The following is a 19,560-nucleotide window of genomic DNA, read 5'->3' as shown; positions in this document are numbered from 1 at the left end:
GCATTTGAGTATGATGATAGATCAATTGACTACTAGGAAGTCAAACTAACCAATGATTTAATCGAGCGATAAAGTCGGCCTAAGACCCGTTAGATGGAGTAGTCATAATTGATAATGACTAATCTAACCATCTTATGAATTATGATGATAGTTTGACGCCTAACGAGCTAGGTGGAAGCTTGATGAGTGAACGGGTCAAACGAATCAAGAAGGAAAGAAGAAAGCGTATTCGGATGCAAGGTAAGTAAAGCTTACGCCCCTTTACATTATGTACTAATTACATAATTGCAAATATTGTTTATGAATGCTACTAAATGGTTGGTATAGAATGTTCCGACACGATTCAATAAGAGTCGGAACAAGGGAAATTGGTAAGAAATCATGAGTTATGGGAAAGGGGTAAAATGGTAAATTAGTCATGTAATGACGAACAAATAAAAACGGTTTTAAGTAAAACAAGTACAAGGAAAAAACTGGGATAGGTTTAAAGGGGATGAAATGGTACTTAAATACCATCTCATACGGACAAATGGTCAATTTGACTAAATAGGTCAATTAGTGTGGGTAACACCGTTTGACAATAACATTTGATAATTGCTTGTTGAGTTTTGTAATCACAGGAAATAACATAAGTTTGCATCGCTTTAACTATAAAGATTTAAAGTAAAAGTTAAGTAAACGGGTCAATACTTTGACCCGATCCAGGTACGTATAACTAAGCTTTTGGTTAAACATACAATTTTGGTCAAAATATTTAGTGAAAGTCCTTCGTCGTTAAGTGAGGGACTAAAGTTGACAAAAAAACACCCTTGAAGGGTATATTTGGCAAACGACTCATAGAGGTCGTTTAAGAACTTGCATAAAGGTTATGGAATCATTAGACATGAACAAAGGTCATAGGAATGCACATTCGCGGGTCAAATGCTAAAAAATGGTCATTTTCGTAAAATGACCAACCGATGGGTAAAATTGGGAAAAAGGGGTTCATTATGATAACTCTGCCACAAAATAGTTGTGGTGGAATATTTGTAATTAATTAGATAAGGAACTTTTGTAGCGACAAAAGAAAGGCACAAGTTCTAGACTAAAAGGCTTAAATACCCTTAACGGGTCAAAATATGCATTTAAGCGTAAACGGGTCAAAATCTTGTAAAAAGGTAATAAGCCGAATGCATAAAAGTCTCAAAATTTATTAAGCCGGATGTCGGACTTTAACTCCATATGATGGAGAATCAAATTACAAACATGTAGGAAGAAACGGTAGGTTAAACGGACAAGCGAATTTAAAGATACGAAAGATTTCGTGTCAATTACGGCAAAATGGAAAGGCTGAATGCAGGGGCCACCGTAACTTACGGTGCCACCGTAAGTTACGGTGGAGCTGAATTATTTATGGTGGTTGCCTACTGTTGTACGGTAGGAAAATTTTATTACAGAGGCCACCGTAACTAACGGTGCCACCGTAAGTTAAGGTGGAGGTCATTTTCAAATTTTTGTTTTTGGAATCAATGGTTTTCCGGACTCGTTGGACACGTTTTAAAGCCCGTAAGACTAAAGCATTTCGTGTTTATGAAATGTAGGTACACTTTGGATGCCGGAAGACGATCAAGCTCAACGAAGGACCGAACACGATATAGATACATGCTTCCGCACTTTGACACATTGCAAATTTTAAACAACGAATTCAACCACGTTATGTAGAACAACTTATGAATTGTAAAAGTTTTAATAAATTCGTATTTTTATAGTATGTGTAGGCTTAACTACACATCTAATTGTTGGTGTTTACATATAAAATTGTTAATTAGTAACTAGGGTGTTACAAGTTGGTATCAGAGCCCTGGTTTAAGAGATTCAAGTATGGTGGGGAAAACCATGCTTGGACTTAAACCTTACGCTCTTGATAAAGAATAGTGTTCGGTTCGAGGCTTGATCGCAAATCCGGTAAGTGCATGTATGCTAATGGTCTAGTGTATTAAAGTGTTGTAAATACCACATAGGGTTACCGTGTAATACACATTACCCCAATTAAATGATTGATATAGTTGACAAAAATACGCGCGTTAACGCGTATAGTAGAAAAAGCCTTGTATTATAATACAGGTGATTATTGAAGTTGACATTACTAACTTTTGTGAATGTCTTGATTGAAGGACACTCGCATTTAAAGATGACAAGAGTTGAACAAATTAAGGATATGATAGAGGAACGGTTCGAAGTATGACAATAAGAGCATGCTCACTAAGGACTAAATTGCGTAACGATCGCGAACAAGGTTAATGGCAAGAAACGTCCGTCGGGGCAAGCATTACCAGGTGCGTGTTTTTAAATATAATCGCACAATTAGCAATATGCAATAAACATGTAGAGAATGATCGTTGCATAGGTAAATTAGAAACTTGGAAAACCTGAATAGAAATACATATCCAGGATATAATTTCCAAGAAAACTGAATAGAGGCGTTACTTACATAGGGCGTGATGTGAAAACTATAAAAAGGTCGTGTATGTCATGTGTTAAATCGCTTACTCTGGCCAAGTAAGTAGTGGCATATGATACCACGAGTTTCTTATAGCGGGCATATTTACATCCGATGTAGTAAGGGCGGGGTGAATGGGACTAGCTTAAAAAAAGTACCCAAATGAATCGAATGAGCAAAATATATAGTAATAATGTAAACGCACAGCCGGGTGACGGAAGCGTATTACATTAGGATGATGAGCCCGAGTGAAGGGACAAAGAAACATGTAAAATAATTAAGGTACACATTGGGAGGGGGTGTACTTACACTCGAACCCGAAGAATATAAACATGTAGTATAAATAAGATATGCATTGGAAGGGAGTGTACTTACACTCAACCCGGAAAATGCGAATGTCTCTAAACGAGTCGTTTTTGTAAAACGCCAAACTTGAGAACAAAGTAGGAATATAAAAGCGAAACGAAGTCATAATGCATACCGTAAGGGTTGCAATAATAACGACTTCGGTAAAACACCCGGTTGGTGGGTAAGGATTTAAACACAGGCGTAGACCGAGAAACAGGAACTCGGATGGAAAATTAAAAGACTTGGATTTTGAGTCATTACCAAAAGATGACAAGATAAAGTAAATAGAAGTTTTGATAAATCATGTTCAACTATTTTAAAGTTGAACGGGTCGAACAAATATTGAAGTTTGACATTCATAAGTGACGAATTTTCACACGAACAAGTTAAACGGGTCAGATAAAACGTAACATTGGAAAGGATAATGAGCCCGGTAATGGGACGAGATTGAATACAAATATGGGCGCATACCAAATAAAGGAAAGCGCGAGATATTAATGAACCCATGTAATGGGTCGGAAATTAAATATGAAATGATTGCAGACACGAATCACAGTCGGAGTGAACGAAATTTTGATGCGAAAACAGATGATTTTCGAACATAAAAGGGACGATCTACGGGATCATTATAACCTTCGGGTTATAAACAGTGTAATGGTCTACGGGACTAAACTGACCCACGAGTCCTGAATAAAAAGAAAAAGGATCATAAAGGCAAACGCCCTAAAGAGGTGAAACCCTAAAGAAATAGCCTACGAGGCAAAGTGAAGGAACCTACGGGTTACTTAGACAAGTGAGAGAACCAGTAGAGAATCCCCGCATAAGACTAAGACTGTAAAAGAATAAATTACGGACTGTCAATATCCTGGTACGGATAATTGACAAAAGATAAAGAGGAAATCCTAAACTAAAACTTCGGTTTTAGTAAAAAATAACGTTTTTACAAATATAAATTCTGGTAGGAATTCAAATAGTAAACATGAAGGATACAAGTCTTGACACTGATAGGCGCAAGACGATATATTCGAAAAGTGATATTTTCAAAAATGAAAGGTTGATATAAATTAAACATGACGTGACAGGATCACGGTCAAAAAGTGTAATGTGAAGTATAATCACATTAAAGCCGAGCGATGAATATTTCTAAGTTAAATAAACTAGTGGAAATAACGAGATTACGTTATTTCAAGTTACATTATGCCGTATATGATACGTAAATGATTATTAACCAAAAAGATATTATCATACTTTCTGGTAGTACTAACAATTGGATAAAATATGAACAATGCTCAATTGATTATCGAGATCAAATGCATAGAGTTAAACTCAATGAATTATGTAAGAAAAGGTTTCGAGGACGAAACCTCTTTAAGGGGGGAAGACTTGTAACACCCCGAAAACGGGTTTGGTAATCAAATCCCGTTAATACTAAAAGACGGGTAAAGTACCGTTAGTGGTTAAATCTACCGGTGAATATTAGGATTTAAATAAATAAATCTAATATTTATTAAAAGGATGGGAAATACTTTGAGAAAGCAAAGTATATAAAAAGGCCCGGGATTTAACGGGATTTAAAATAAAACAGGTTTTTGAACAAGAACTAATTAACTAGGAAAAATTATAACCTAGTTAACTACAAGTCTAGAAATAACTTGAAATAAGGTTAGAATAACCTTATTTAAATGTTAAACAAAAGGGGAGGGACTAATGTTGTTAAACTTGAAACTATTATTATTAGTTAAAAAAAAATAAAACCAAAACACTATTTAGGTGTCTGGTTCGATCAACAGGAAGAGGAGGGCGACCTCCACCCTCAAAACCCTAACAACTCACTAAACTCTCAAATTGAAGGCTCAATTCAAGTTGAAATCGAAATTTGAGCATAGATTACTGATCTTCATCACAAGAGGATTACAAGGTATGTAAAATTTGATGAAAACTTTCAACTTGAAATTCTCATGAAATTGGGAAATCTGAAAATTTATGTTGCATGTTTGCTATTTGGGTTGATATAGTGTCTAGGAGTAAAACCTAGACAATAACATGTGAAATCATGGCTAAATTCTGAAAATTTCATGAACACATTGAAGGTGATTCATGGGTTTGTGAGAAAATGATGAACACTAGGATGTAGAATGCTAATCTAGTGTAAATTGATGCATAGAAACTGATTTCTGAAAATATGATGTGTAGTTCATGAACACTAGACATAGAGGTTTGATTTGTGATGTAAGTCTTGGTAAAAAATAAAAATAAAAATAACTAGTTATGAACTAGTTAGTAAATATGTAAAATTATGCCCACTAGGTGTTTGTTAAAATGCCTAAACGAAGCTAAAATGTTGAAATTCCATGTGAAGTGTGCATTTGAGTATGATGATAGATCAATTGACTACTAGGAAGTCAAACTAACCAATGATTTAATCGAGCGATAAAGTCGGCCTAAGACCCGTTAGACGGAGTAGTCATAATGGATAATGACTAATCTAACCATCTTATGAATTATGATGATAGTTTGACGCCTAACGAGCTAGGTGGAAGCTTGATGAGTGAACGGGTCAAACGAATCAAGAAGGAAAGAAGAAAGCGTATTCGGATGCAAGGTAAGTAAAGCTTACGCCCCTTTACATTATGTACTAATTACATAATTGCAAATATTGTTTATGAATGCTACTAAATGGTTGGTATAGAATGTTCCGACACGATTCAATAAGAGTCGGAACAAGGGAAATTGGTAAGAAATCATGAGTTATGGGAAAGGGGTAAAATGGTAAATTAGTCATGTAATGACGAACAAATAAAAACGGTTTTAAGTAAAACGAGAAAAAAAGATAGAAATTTGGGGGAAATGCTTCTTCTAAAATCTTATTTCTTAACTCTCCTACTAATTTCTTTTTTCTAACCCATTTGTTTATGGGGATCAGATTCTCAAAATCAAAGTCGGCAGGGTTACAAGGAAAAAACTGGGATAGGTTTAAAGGGGATGAAATGGTACTTAAATACCATCTCATACGGACAAATGGTCAATTTGACTAAATAGGTCAATTGGTGTGGGTAACACCGTTTGACAATAACATTTGATAATTGCTTGTTGAGTTTTGTAATCACAGGAAATAACATAAGTTTGCATCGCTTTAACTATAAAGATTTAAAGTAAAAGTTAAGTAAACGGGTCAATACTTTGACCCGAGCCAGGTACGTATAACTAAGCTTTTGGTTAAACATACAATTTTGGTCAAAATATTTAGTGAAAGTCCTTCGTCGTTAAGTGAGGGACTAAAGTTGACAAAAAAACACCCTTGAAGGGTATATTTGGCAAACGACTCATAGAGGTCGTTTAAGAACTTGCATAAAGGTTATGGAATCATTAGACATGAACAAAGGTCATAGGAATGCACATTCGCGGGTCAAATGCTAAAAAATGGTCATTTTCGTAAAATGACCAACCGATGGGTAAAATTGGGAAAAAGGGGTTCATTATGATAACTCTGCCACAAAATAGTTGTGGTGGAATATTTGTAATTAATTAGATATGGAACTTTTGTAGCGACAAAAGAAAGGCACAAGTTCTAGACTAAAAGGCTTAAATACCCTTAACGGGTCAAAATATGCATTTAAGCGTAAACGGGTCAAAATCTTGTAAAAAGGTAATAAGCCGAATGCATAAAAGTCTCAAAATTTATTAAGCCGGATGTCGGACTTTAACTCCATATGATGGAGAATCAAATTACAAACATGTAGGAAGAAACGGTAGGTCAAACGGACAAGCGAATTTAAAGATACGAAAGATTTCGTGTCAATTACGGCAAAATGGAAAGGCTGAATGCAGGGGCCACCATAACTTACGGTGCCACCGTAAGTTACGGTGGAGCTGAATTATTTACGGTGGTTGCCTACTGTTGTACGGTAGGAAAATTTTATTACAGAGGCCACCGTAACTTACGGTGCCACCGTAAGTTACGGTGGAGGTCATTTTCAAATTTTTGTTTTTGGAATCAATGGTTTTCCGGACTCGTTGGACACGTTTTAAAGCCCGTAAGACTAAAGCATTTCGTGTTTATGAAATGTAGGTACACTTTGGATGCCGGAAGACGATCAAGCTCAACGAAGGACCGAACACGATATAGATACATGCTTCCGCACTTTGACACATTGCAAATTTTAAACAACGAATTCAACCACGTTATGTAGAACAACTTATGAATTGTAAAAGTTTTAATAAATTCGTATTTTTATAGTATGTGTAGGCTTAACTACACATCTAATTGTTGGTGTTTACATATAAAATTGTTAATTAGTAACTAGGGTGTTACAGTTAAGCAGGTTAGTGAATTGAGCCTGAGTCATGTTAATGTTTCCTCTTCCACGTCCACTCATTGTCTTCATAAACAGAAAACATAGTATGAGTGTGGTGTCGTAATGTAGCGAGAGTGAGATAGGAGAGAGAGGTGTATTTATCTAACTAGGTACACTAGTACGTATAGCAAAACGGAAAACATAAAGTAAGCAAGCAAGTAGACACTAGTCCGAGCTATGAGGTCTATGTGTTGAGCCTTGCACTTGGAGTGTAGTGTCGTCACGAGTCACGGGTTATAGTCTGGTTTTTCTCAAAAAGATTTTTCCCCTTTTTAAAACCAAGTTCACTATAACCAATGGCTCTGATACCAATCTGTCACACCCCCAAAATCCACATGCGGAACACCACCGCTTGGGGGCGTGACTGACCAGGATCCAGCCACCAATTATACTGAACAATTTAATTAATTAACATAAGTAATACTCACCAACCACACGGTTGGAAAATATCATAATCAAAGTTCAAAAGAGTTAAGTTTAATAGTAACATAAGTAGCGGAAGCATAGACAATTAGTTTCAAAACAAAGTTCATGGTCCATGTTATTTAGAACCCAACACGCGGGTTAGACGACCACTACACATCCCCAAGTCGCAAGCTCCTGAGTCACTGGGTACCTGCAAAGCATGTAGTAGGGAGTCAACATAATGTTGAGCGAGTTCACTAGTTGTCCAGTTTTAGTTTTCGAAAACATAAGTTGTTTAGATAAAGCATTTATAATCACTTTGTGGGGAGCTACCCCATCTGTAAGCTCACTAAACTGTAGATACCGAAACTGTTGACGGAAAGTTGTTGTGCCCCGAGTCAATGTCTATCGTCATTGACCAAGATGCAAGGTCTACTAGTTCACGCCCGATCTCCCCCGGTCACGGTGTGAGGTTGTCAAACCTAATAGCGCTATCAACTAATAACCCGTTCGCCCCCGGCGATTAATCGGTACTGTAAGCAGGGACTTAAGGTGATAGAGTTTTGTTTAGCTTGGCTAGTTGTGATTTATAAATAATATCCAAACGTATCTCCCCCGGAGATAGTAAATACCCATTCGGATTTCCCCGGAAATAGTAGCTCAAAAGTATTTTTCCCAAGTTGGCAGTTTGTCCGTGTCCCTCCCTGGGACGCATGCTTTTAGTGTGTGACACCTTGGGTTGCTCGGCAGATTAGGTTACTTGTCAAACACGCTGGTCACCACGTCCTAACATGGTTACCAGTATAGGTCAGGTTTGGTGTACAAGTAATCACGTATATCTTACAAGATTCTAACACAATACATGCAGTTTAACATATAAGTTATTGGGCCGGCCCTAAAGATTCACACAGTTGACAATTAGTCCAGCAAAGCACATAGTCCAAATAATCAGGCGGCCCAAACAAAATCAAGTTATGGCCCAATAACTAAGTGAGCAGCCCAGTCGAGACAAGGGGGTTTCGACTCGAGAACTTGCGGTCTCGAGTCGCAACCAAGAGGTCTCGAGTTGTACTGGCTGGTTTCGAGTGGTGTAGGCTTGACTCACAACCTCAGAGGTTCCGAGTCTTGTCTCGAGTTGTCACGATGAGGTCTCGAGTCGCAACCGTTGCGGTGTCGAGTTGTCACGTTGTGGTCTCGAGTCGCAACTGTTGCGGTCTCGAGTTGTAGCTTCAAGGTTTCGAGTCGCAATGCTGGTCTCGACTTGTTCACGTGCTGATTCTGATATATCAGGCCAATTTGTACTATGCATCAGGCCCATTTTAGGAAATAACCAATGAGGGTTAACTAACAAGTTTCCTAAACTAACAATTAATTAATATGGATCAAACCTTGCCCTTTTTAAATCTTCAACTCATATTCAACATGTTCATCTTTAGGGTTTTCATATTCATTCAAAGCAAACATAAACCAAATAGTCAACATAAATTACACACAATCATCGGTTCACCATCATGTATATACATTTGTTATAACAATCTTGCATACCATCTTTAGACAACATTTTCATACAAGAATATGTTTTGCATAACACTCATTCATTCATCTCCAAATTACCTATCATACAATCTTAACATTTAAGTAGTCATCAAAGTCATCTGAACACATTTAACTATATAGAACATGTATTCATTCATCAAACATACCTATGTCATGCATTATCATCTATAATGGAGGGGATACTAACCGGTTGTGAAAAGGGCACCGAATCAAGGAAGAAACCGAGAAAGTAAAGTGTCCGAATGATGATGATGAGCTTGACCGAGTTTCTTGACCGAGATTTCTTGTTGATGCCGGTTAGATCCGAGCTTGAACCGAGAATTGGGAGAGAAGGTGGTGTTGTTGGGGGTTTTTAGTGAGAGAGAAAAGGAGTGTGTGTTTGTGTAAAAATGAAGGAAGTGGGGAAGGTTTGGGGGTTTTATACTTGGTTTCGAGTAGGCTAAGGGGGGTTTCGGCCCAACCGGTTACAGCCCTACGGCCCACTCGAGACCGAGTGGTCTCGAGTCATGGTCTCGACTCACTAGCACAAACACATAAATATATATATATATATACATACATTCAACACGTAGCATGTAAGAAGGTCACATTTTCATTTAATAATATATATGCAAAATGATATTACAAGATGTTTGTTCGGGAAAACCTAGGGTGTCACATTCCATCCAATTTATAACGCCAAAATATATAAAAACATTATTGAGGTTTGTTGCCAATAAAGTTTAGCTGTATGGGATGGACAACATTGTCAGACATCTTTCTTAACTGAGGATTAACAATGTTGTCCATCACCATACAGCAAAATATCATTGATTTAGCATGATCAAATTTATAGTTTTAAGGTGCTTTTATTTAGCGACGTTCTTTTTCTCGGTAACACGCCAAAAAGTTAAAAAAATCAAACATCGTTCATTGGAAATTCAAAGATTGTTGGCTGAAGGGTGTAAACTCAATAACATTTTGCTGCACGAGATGGACAAATATTTAAGAAAAAGAGGCTGATTTCAGACTTTGTGCTTCCACACAGCGACAAAAAAAAAAAAAAAACGACTTCAAAAAATAAAAATAAAAAAAATTATACGAAAGTCGAAACAACCAGTGAAGATGCTTCAAAAGAAGAACAGTGAAGATTTGAAAGATCAATTGTTTATATATATATATACACACACACACATATATAGGATAAGGTTCATGCGAGAACCACCCTTATTGCGAGAACCGCGAAAACCAATGTGAACACAAAATAAAATCTAAAAAAAAATTAAAAAGCACTCAAATTTTTTTTAAAAAAATTCGCTATATTTAGTTAGCAAAAAAAAAAAACTTTTTTTTTTCGGGTAACAGTTATCCATGCACATGTGCATATGTATCATTAATTCGACCAATTCCGTAATACGTTATCAGTAATAGACAATTGCACTTTAATTTACAATACCATCCGTAAAACACTACATTTTACATTACCAATATTGAAAATGCACATGTGCATCATTATGTATAACCATGATATAACGTGTTTTGGTACAAAAAGTTTGTGAGTTTGAATGGAGAAGTAGGCCCATATACATGTTTTTTTGGTTAGTTATATCTAGTGGTTGATGGTTTGGTTATAGTTGTCAATTTATGACGTAATATGTTGATTGGATGGTATAAATGGTGTTGATACACATGTAATAAAGTGAAAATATTGGTAATGGTATTGTATTATGGATGGTAGTAGGTAATGGTATTGTAAATGTCATAAGTATGTATGTAAGTCCCTGGTATGTAGCATTAAGGAAAAATAGATCACCAATGGTTTGCAAGGCCATTGATATGTGTGAAGTGATGCAGGAAGACTCAAACCTAGCAGATTTCGCACCGGGCTTCCGGCTGTAAGACATAGTCACCACATGGTCCATTCAGCGAACTCAGGAGTGGGGCTCGCTATACCCAAATAGATCTATCACTCATGTCCCTCGGTCCTACGACGAGGATTAATGGCCTTAAGTTTCCGCCTACCCACTCACATGATCTAAGTAGTATGCCCTCCTTAAGCTAACCATACCATGTATAAAATGTCTGTATAGTTGTAACATGTATTTCACCCCCGACGTATAAAACTGAAAACAGTTAAAAGAAAAGGTTGACATGAACTCACAGTATTGCGTCTTCAGTATGTGTAACCCAAGTCTCCTCCGCAAACACGACTACCTACAGTGTACTAACGTCTATTAGACGAACGGGCCGTGCCTTTGCTTAGTATGAGGGTTTTTGAGTTACGTTACCTTGATATTATCCCAAGTTATAACTGTTTGTTAAAATAATAGTAATTATTTGAACTTAAGTATTGTTCCAAGGGTTTTGGAATAATAGTCAGGCAACTATTTTGTATCCATATTTCTTAAGCATTCTTTACGCGTATTTTCCTTCCCAAGGATGGGGGTATTTATACATGTATCTTGGTAGTTCGATTAATATATTTTTAAGTCCCACTTAGAAAATACATTTAACATATTTGTCAAAAATAGTATATTCCAAAAATATGTATTTCTTTCAAAGATAATGTATTTCCACAAACGTTTTAGTATACTATATATATTCCAAACATCCATTTATCCGCTTTTATTCACGAAAACCCACCTCCGACACTTTAAAAATTTGTAACATAATTTATGGCGAAGTTTATTTTGAAAGATAATGCTCAAAACACATATGTAACATTTGTTAGAAAATAATTTTTATGTCTTGGGATTTTTGGGAAATTTCGCCAGAGTTTCCCCTAAAAATGGAGGTATCCATGCTATTAAGCATATCAATTTCTTTAACATATATCACGTTAGATCGTTCTCAAATAACCAACCCGACATTTAGACATGCAAAATGCTACTTATGTCATTTCAGTTTTAATATACAAATCTGGGCTGCTTTCGGGCATTTTAATAAAATAGTTAACTTGTTCCAAAAATTCCCAAATTTTTACAGCATGTCTTATACGATCCAAATATTATTGTGTAAAAATATCGGGGTCCAGTTCATTACCAATATTTTATAGAAAATTATTTACCAGACTTCAATCAGATTTGTCACTTTCTGACTGCAGTCTACAGAATAATTTGTTTAAAATTCATCGCGAGTCCGGTTGACGAAATTTCAGTTGGAGGATCACAACGACATCAGTGATCATCTACAGTATAAATTTCATGAGCTAGTTCTACTTAGGCTTCAAGTTATGATGACAAATATAACACACATTTTCTGTAGTAAAAACGCAGCTTGAGCTGCTGTCCAAAAACAGGCCTTTAAAAATAGTAAACGACCTCGAAAAATTACGATTTTAGTGCCATTTGATCCGATTTTTGAAAATACATAATTTAGACTTCAGAAAATCAGTTTTTCGATTTATTATGACCCGGTTACAGCCAGTTGAAGTTGGCTGAAAATGCTAATCAGCATGCTTTTTATAGTTTAAATGTTACTAAAATGCATCAACAAATGTCCTAACAACGGGTTTATCAAGAAATCAACGGTCAAACATCATGCATGCTTTAACCAACCCTAATCCAACAAGATTTCATCTTTATGTAAACTTATGTTCATGTTCTTTGTTCATTTTCTTTTTATGTTCTTGTGTTAAACATCAAACAACAATCTTTTGAATAATCAACATACAAGTGACCGAGAGTGTAATCAAAGACTTACAACTAGCACAAAGGCTAGGGAGGAACTTATGAACAAAGGATGATGAAGATGGTGTGTAAAAACAATCTATGAAGCTCCTTCAAGATCTCCAAGCTTCAAGCTTCCAAGGATCACCTTCTAGCACTTAAATGGACTTGAAATTTGATGATCATGGTGGTGATAGGGTGGTGGTGGTGGCGGTTAAGGGAGGGCCGAGAGGAAGGAAGAGAGAGTAAGGTATGGTGTGAATTTTTTTGAAGTGATGTAGATCTAGGGTGCCATGCTTTTAAAGATGTTCTAAATATCTTGTTTACATGATCAAGCAACCAATCTATTATAATATTGGAATATAATCTAGGAACAAGATCGGGAGCAGGGTGTGGTGATTTGTGGGTCCTCTTGGGACCGAATTCGGTTAGGGGGGGTTGGATGTAAATTTTTGTAACTAGATGGTAAATATTAGTTAAAATCCAAGTGTATATTCATTTATGTTGGTTACTTGATTTTTAGAGGGTGTTAGGGTGTTCGGGAATCATGCCTAGCCAAGAAATAATTAAACAATGTGTTTGGCAAAATTTTAGTGTTCCGGGTAATGTCCGGTTGTTCAGTTGGATACCGTTACGTTAAAGTGTTTAATTATTCCGTAAAATGTCTTATATATATATATATTTTTGTGTCACATTTAATTCCCGACACTTAGGAAAGCATACAGGACCATTCAGTCATATATTTGCACCCTACTAGCATGTTAAAGTGCTGAATTTTATTAATAAATGCAGAATTCCGCACTTAAAGTGTGTTTTAGGCACTTCCCGACACTTTAACTATCACCTAGCGACGCAGTCTTATGGTCCTCACTTTACTACACTCCATACTAGTGTAGTACCCTTTCCCTGGCCCATACTGTGACAACCCTAAGTTTCAAGGTTAGCGCCTTCGGTCTAGTGATTGTCCCTGTTCTTGTTTTTTTTATAAATTTGTTTAACCCGCGACTTCGAACAATGTGCTAGTATATAAGTAGTTATGTAGTGTGTGTGTGTAACGAACCAACTTTTTATATTGGGCTTAGGATCGGGATGCAATTTGATGAGATTGTTTTAGTTGAAACCCGTTTACATATTTAACTCGACCTAAACCGTGAGAAGTAAATCCGGCCCAACCCACGGTGTAACTTAGTCATGAGGTCTCAGCCCAAATCGTTTAATGTTGCTAATCCACTTATGTGATTTCATTTACACAAGGCCCAACTTTTCCCCCATAAATGGATTAGTATACGTGAGTGTATGGGCACAGACTTAGAAAACCCTATTCTCCCTAAACCAACCATCGACGGCAGCAGGTTCATTCAAACATCATCCCTTCTGGCCGAAACCCTTCCCCTCTTGGTTAGTGGATTCTTGTCACATTAGTTTTAAATTGCAAATTATTGATTGTGTTGATTCTTATCGGTAGATTTGGGTTGTGCGCAATCGTGATTAACATCAAACGGATATATAAATGCATACGCTCTACTGAAATATAACTGAATACACATGTGCATGGTCTGTATTGTCTATATGTTGATTGTGATATGTTTGGATTAAGCTTAACAGAATTGTATGCAATATGTGATATGTTGGATTATACTCAAAATGTGAACAGTATGCTTAGCAATTAAGTTTGGTTTTGAATTCTGTTGATCTTGTACAAAATAACCGAGTAGTGAACTTCAATTTCCTGTTACGCCAAGCTGTTGATTGAACCATCCGACCGAAGATATGCTAGTTGATTAGTGTTACACATTAGTGTGTTTTCCAGTTACGATGTTGTTAAATCATGTGCATGTTTTAATCATAGTTTAAGAAGTACATAATTATAGGAACTATCTCGATGGTTAGGCTGTTTGTAAATCTGTTATTGATATCAATTGTAGTAGTATTGTGACATTGCAAAATACATGGGCTTCACACCATCAAGAGGACCAACAAAACAGTAGGCCCGCCCCATTAACGTCTGGGTCGGCACTACAACGAGTTGGGAGCTAACGAGGTAGTTATAGTGGGCTGGGCTCAGATGTACGCCCACACGACGAGATGAACGAGCCACATCATAAATCGGATCAAACGGTAATGGGCCGCACCCGTTTACGGGCCATTCACTTGGACTGCGATTACACAGCCTACTGGGCCCTAGTCACTGTTTGGCTTACACGTTACCGGGCCAGGGACTGTTATACGCTGGACCGACACGGTTCGGTTGGGATACATTGGGTTTGGGTGCTAGGTTAGGCTTAATTATGTAAATATATTAACTGAGCCATTATGAGCCAACACTTGTTTCACTTTGGGGTCGATCCATAGGATGCATATCAAAGTCTTGGCTTGTATCAGCATGCAATGTGTTGATTATGAATATATCACTGTCTTGTATGAATACAATTTGGAGATCAAAGGATTACTGTTAGTTGACTTTTACATATACGTGAATGAAGTGTTTGGGCTCATGAACTAATCTGCATGCTAAGAAACTGAGTTGTGATGTTATGAACTATATGAGTACTATTTATGCCATAATCATATGATATGTGTAAAGCATGCGACTCGAATGTTTATTATATGAATTACGTGGTAATTGGTGCGAATTGTTACATGCATGGCTTGATACGTGAGTTGATAGAATAAGATTCTAACCGTTAATGGTAACCACAATAGGAGCAAATTGATCAACTCGGAACACGTAACATAACATACCGAGCACTCTAAGGTGAGTTCACTGGTACATATTTGATAATATTCTCATCCTATCATTCTTAAGTCCCATCTTTTGTTACCGGGGAGGTAACGGGGTATTAGTTGGTAGCGCTACTTAGGTCTGGCACCCTCACGCCGTACCGGGGAGGACGGTTGTGAACTAATTACCCAGTCGGGCCCGGTGCTTTGATAGGAGCACTGGGGAAAGGGCAAAACATACATCAGGAGCCGTCTTTTTTAGTATCGAGATACTATCAGTATTACTTGTGCAATCGTTAATGAACTGTTTTAAACACTTGGTAACAAACGTTTTTATAAACTATGAACTCGCCAGCTTTGTCCGATACGCTTGTTGCATGCTCGCAGGTCGTTAGGTATCTTGGCTCTGGAAACTTGCTATCTGGAGGAGCAGGAGTGGTCATGGGTCGACTGAAGGGACTCATGTGATTATTTGCCTACTATTATACATTGGATTTTGATCAACTTAGTTATGGTTTATAATTTGCTTCCGCTGAACATATTGGTTTTCGTATAAACTTGTGATGGGATTTTATTAATAATTTGAGAACTTTATTTTGAAACTTGTGGGTTCAATGTAATTAGTAGCTCATTGTCAGTACGTCACACGTCTATCAGGGTCACTCCCTAGGTGGTATTTTGGGGGTGTGACAGTTTGGTATCAGAGCCACTGGTTATAGTGAACTTGGTTTTAAAACGATTTCTATAAAACCAGACTATAACCGAACTGATCCGAAATCGACCATGACACTCAGCTCAAGACTGCAAGGTTCGTTTCTCGTTTATTATTGCATAGTATATCTAGTGTTTGTTTATGAATAACATCACACGTGAATGCACACTTAGCACCGCAGTATGAACTTCTATGTTACCAACCCACGTTACGTGTTTTAATAAGTGCAACTTTTCTTGAACTTTCATAACCCATGTTGTGGTGTCACCTGCTTTATTGCTTGAATTCGGGAAACCTTTCTAACACGAATTGAGTGGAGCTGAGAGGAACATGCAAACTGGATTATTATTGTGGGTGCACACATAATAATAATGTGGGGTGCATGTGAGTCCCAGTGAAACTTGACAAGTGTGAAAAAGGATTCCGCTCTGCTAGTTGATGCTATGATAGAACTCGATAGTCTATGGGAGGTTATAGTGATGCTCTACTCCCACTTGAACTTGCTTTTGAAATCCTTCCTTTACTTGTATAGAATCATGAGTGGACGTGGAGGACGTGGTGGAGGCCACGGTGGTGGACGTGGCCATATTGCTATGACTCAAGCTGAGTTAACCGATCTCATCAACACTCGCGTGGCTGAAGCCTTAGCAGCTTATCAGGCTGGTACGAAATGTGCCAAACACTCTTATCCCTTGCATCGTATGCTTGAGTCTTACTTGTTTGTTATATGTCCTTTCGTTGATAGGTCAACCGGTGCAGCAGAATCCGCACCATCCACCTGTTTGCACGTTCAAAACCTTTATGGATTGTAAGCCGCAGACCTTCAGTGGGACTGAAGGGCTGTAGGACTCCTGCGTTGGTTCGAGAAGGCGGAGTCCGTATTCCCGATGTGTAACTGTCCCATTGGGGACAGAGTGAAGTATGCTACGGGCACACTTGAGGATGGTGCCCTGACATGGTGGAATGCCCAGGTTCAGCTGTTGGGCATCGAGGCGGCGAACGCCACTACTTGGGACGACTTTAAGGAGTTGATCAGGGAGGAGTATTGTCCTCGCGATGAGATACAGAAACTAGAAAATGAATATTATGATCTGAAGATGGTGGGATCCGAGATTGAAGCATACGTGAAGTGGTCTCATGAGTTGGCTATCATGTGCCCGAATTTATCCCGACCTTCGAATCGAAGAATTGAATTGTTCATCAAGGGATTACCATCACGAGTGAAGGGTTTGGTTACTGCAGCAAACCTTAACGACTTGACTCAGATTGTCCGTTTGGCTCGCAAGATCACCAATCAGGAGGTGGAGAGCGGGTAGCTACCACCGCGTGTTTCCGCTACTGCCACTACTACGACTACTACTCCTGCCACTGACAGCAAGCGTAAGTGGAGCGATGTGGACAAGGCGTCCAATTCAGTGCAGTCACAGAAGAGGTCGGATACTGGCAGCAATCGTGGTTTTAGCCAGTCTTCTTCAGTGAATCAGAATCAGGGTAACAGTTCAGGTCAGGGTTCTTATGCGGGTAAACTACCAAAGTGCAATAAGTGCAACTATCATCATCGGGGGCAGTGTACTCGGGTATGTCACAGGTGTAATAGAGCAGGGCACATGGATAGGGATTGTAGGGTTTCACGTCCGAACCCGCAGCAGCAGTCACAACAACATGGTAGACAGCAGCCTCAGCAGAACCAGGGTATTCGTAAGGGTTGTTTTCAATGTGGAGCTGAGGGTCACATCAAGCGAGACTGCCCTCAACTGAATCAGAATGCAGGTGGTAATAACAATGGGAATAACAACAAAGCTGGGAACAACAGCGGGAACAATGGGGGAAACAGTGCGCGTGGGCGCATGTTTACTATTGGAGCTAGGGAGGCTCGGAATGATGGCAATGCGGTGACTGGTACGTTTTCAGTAAATGGTATATTTGCTTCTATTTTATTCGACTCTGGTGCCGATTGGAGTTATGTATCTTTGGGATTCAGTCGTCAGTTAGGGTTGGGTCCTACACCGCTTGTAACTAAACACATAGTAGAGATAGCTGATGGTAAAACTATTGAAGCTTCACACGTTCTGGTTGGGTGCAAACTCGACCTCCTGGGTCAAGTGTTCGATAGTGACCTACTCCCTGTTACTCTTGGAAGTTTTGATGTGGTTATCGGCAAGGACTGGTTGTCCAAGCATCAGGCGGAAATCCTCTGCAAGGAGAAAATCGTGCGTGTTCCTCTCCCTAGTGGAGAATCTCTATCGGTTCAGGGACATCGTAGTGGTGCCACGGTTAGCATTATTTCGGCAATGAAGGCTCAGAAGTGTCTGCGTAAGGGTTATCCTGCTATCTTAGCTCTTGTTACTGATTCACAGTCTGATGAGAGGAGGATCGAGGATTTTCCAGTAGTTCGTGAGTTTCCTGATGTGTTTCCTGAAGAACTCCCTGGTCTACCTCCACATCGTCAGGTGGAATTCCAGATCGACCTCATGCCAGGAGCAGCCCCGATTGCTCGTGCTCCTTACCGTCTTGCGCCAGGAGAGTTGCAGGAGTTGTCGAATTAGCTCCAAGAGCTGTTAGATAGGGGTTTTATCTGACCTAGCTCTTCGCCTTGGGGAGCCCCGGTGTTGTTTGTGAAGAAGAAGGATGGGTCCTTTCGGATGTGCATAGATTATCGGGAGCTCAGCAAGGTGACGGTCAAGAACCGTTATCCTTTGCCACGTATCGACGACCTATTTGACCAGCTGCAAGGGTCGAGTGTCTATTCCAAGATCGACTTAAGGTCGGGTTATCATCAGGTACGAGTTAGGGAGGAGGATGTTCCCAGAACGGCTTTTCGGACGTGGTATGGTCACTATAAGTTTTTGGTTATGCCGTTTGGGTTGACCAACGCACCAGCGGTCTTCATGGACCTCATGAACCGTGTGTGCAAACCGTATCTCGACGATTTTGTTATTGTCTTTATCGACGATATCTTGATTTACTCCAAGAACAAGGAAGATCACGAGCGACATCTACGTCTTATCTTGGAACTTTTGAAGAAGGAGCAGCTTTATGCGAAGTTTTCTAAGTGCGATTTCTGGATTCGGGAGGTACACTTTCTGGGGCATATTGTTAACGAGATGGGTATACATGTGGACCCTGCTAAGATCGATGCTATTAGGAATTGGGTGACACCAAAGAATCCTTCGGAGGTGCGACAATTTCTTGGTCTTGCAGGGTACTATCGTCGGTTTATTCAGGATTTCTCAAAAATCGCTCAACCTCTCACCTCCTTGACACAGAAGAACGTTGTTTATTCTTGGGGAACGAAACAGGAGGGCGCTTTTCAGCTTTTGAAACATAAATTATGCA

The sequence above is a fragment of the Helianthus annuus genome, chromosome 9 (genome assembly GCF_002127325.2).
Source record: "Helianthus annuus cultivar XRQ/B chromosome 9, HanXRQr2.0-SUNRISE, whole genome shotgun sequence".
NCBI classification, from domain to species: Eukaryota; Viridiplantae; Streptophyta; class Magnoliopsida; order Asterales; family Asteraceae; genus Helianthus; species Helianthus annuus.
The sequence above is the reverse complement of the archived record's forward strand: the minus strand, read 5'-3'. Positions refer to the sequence as shown.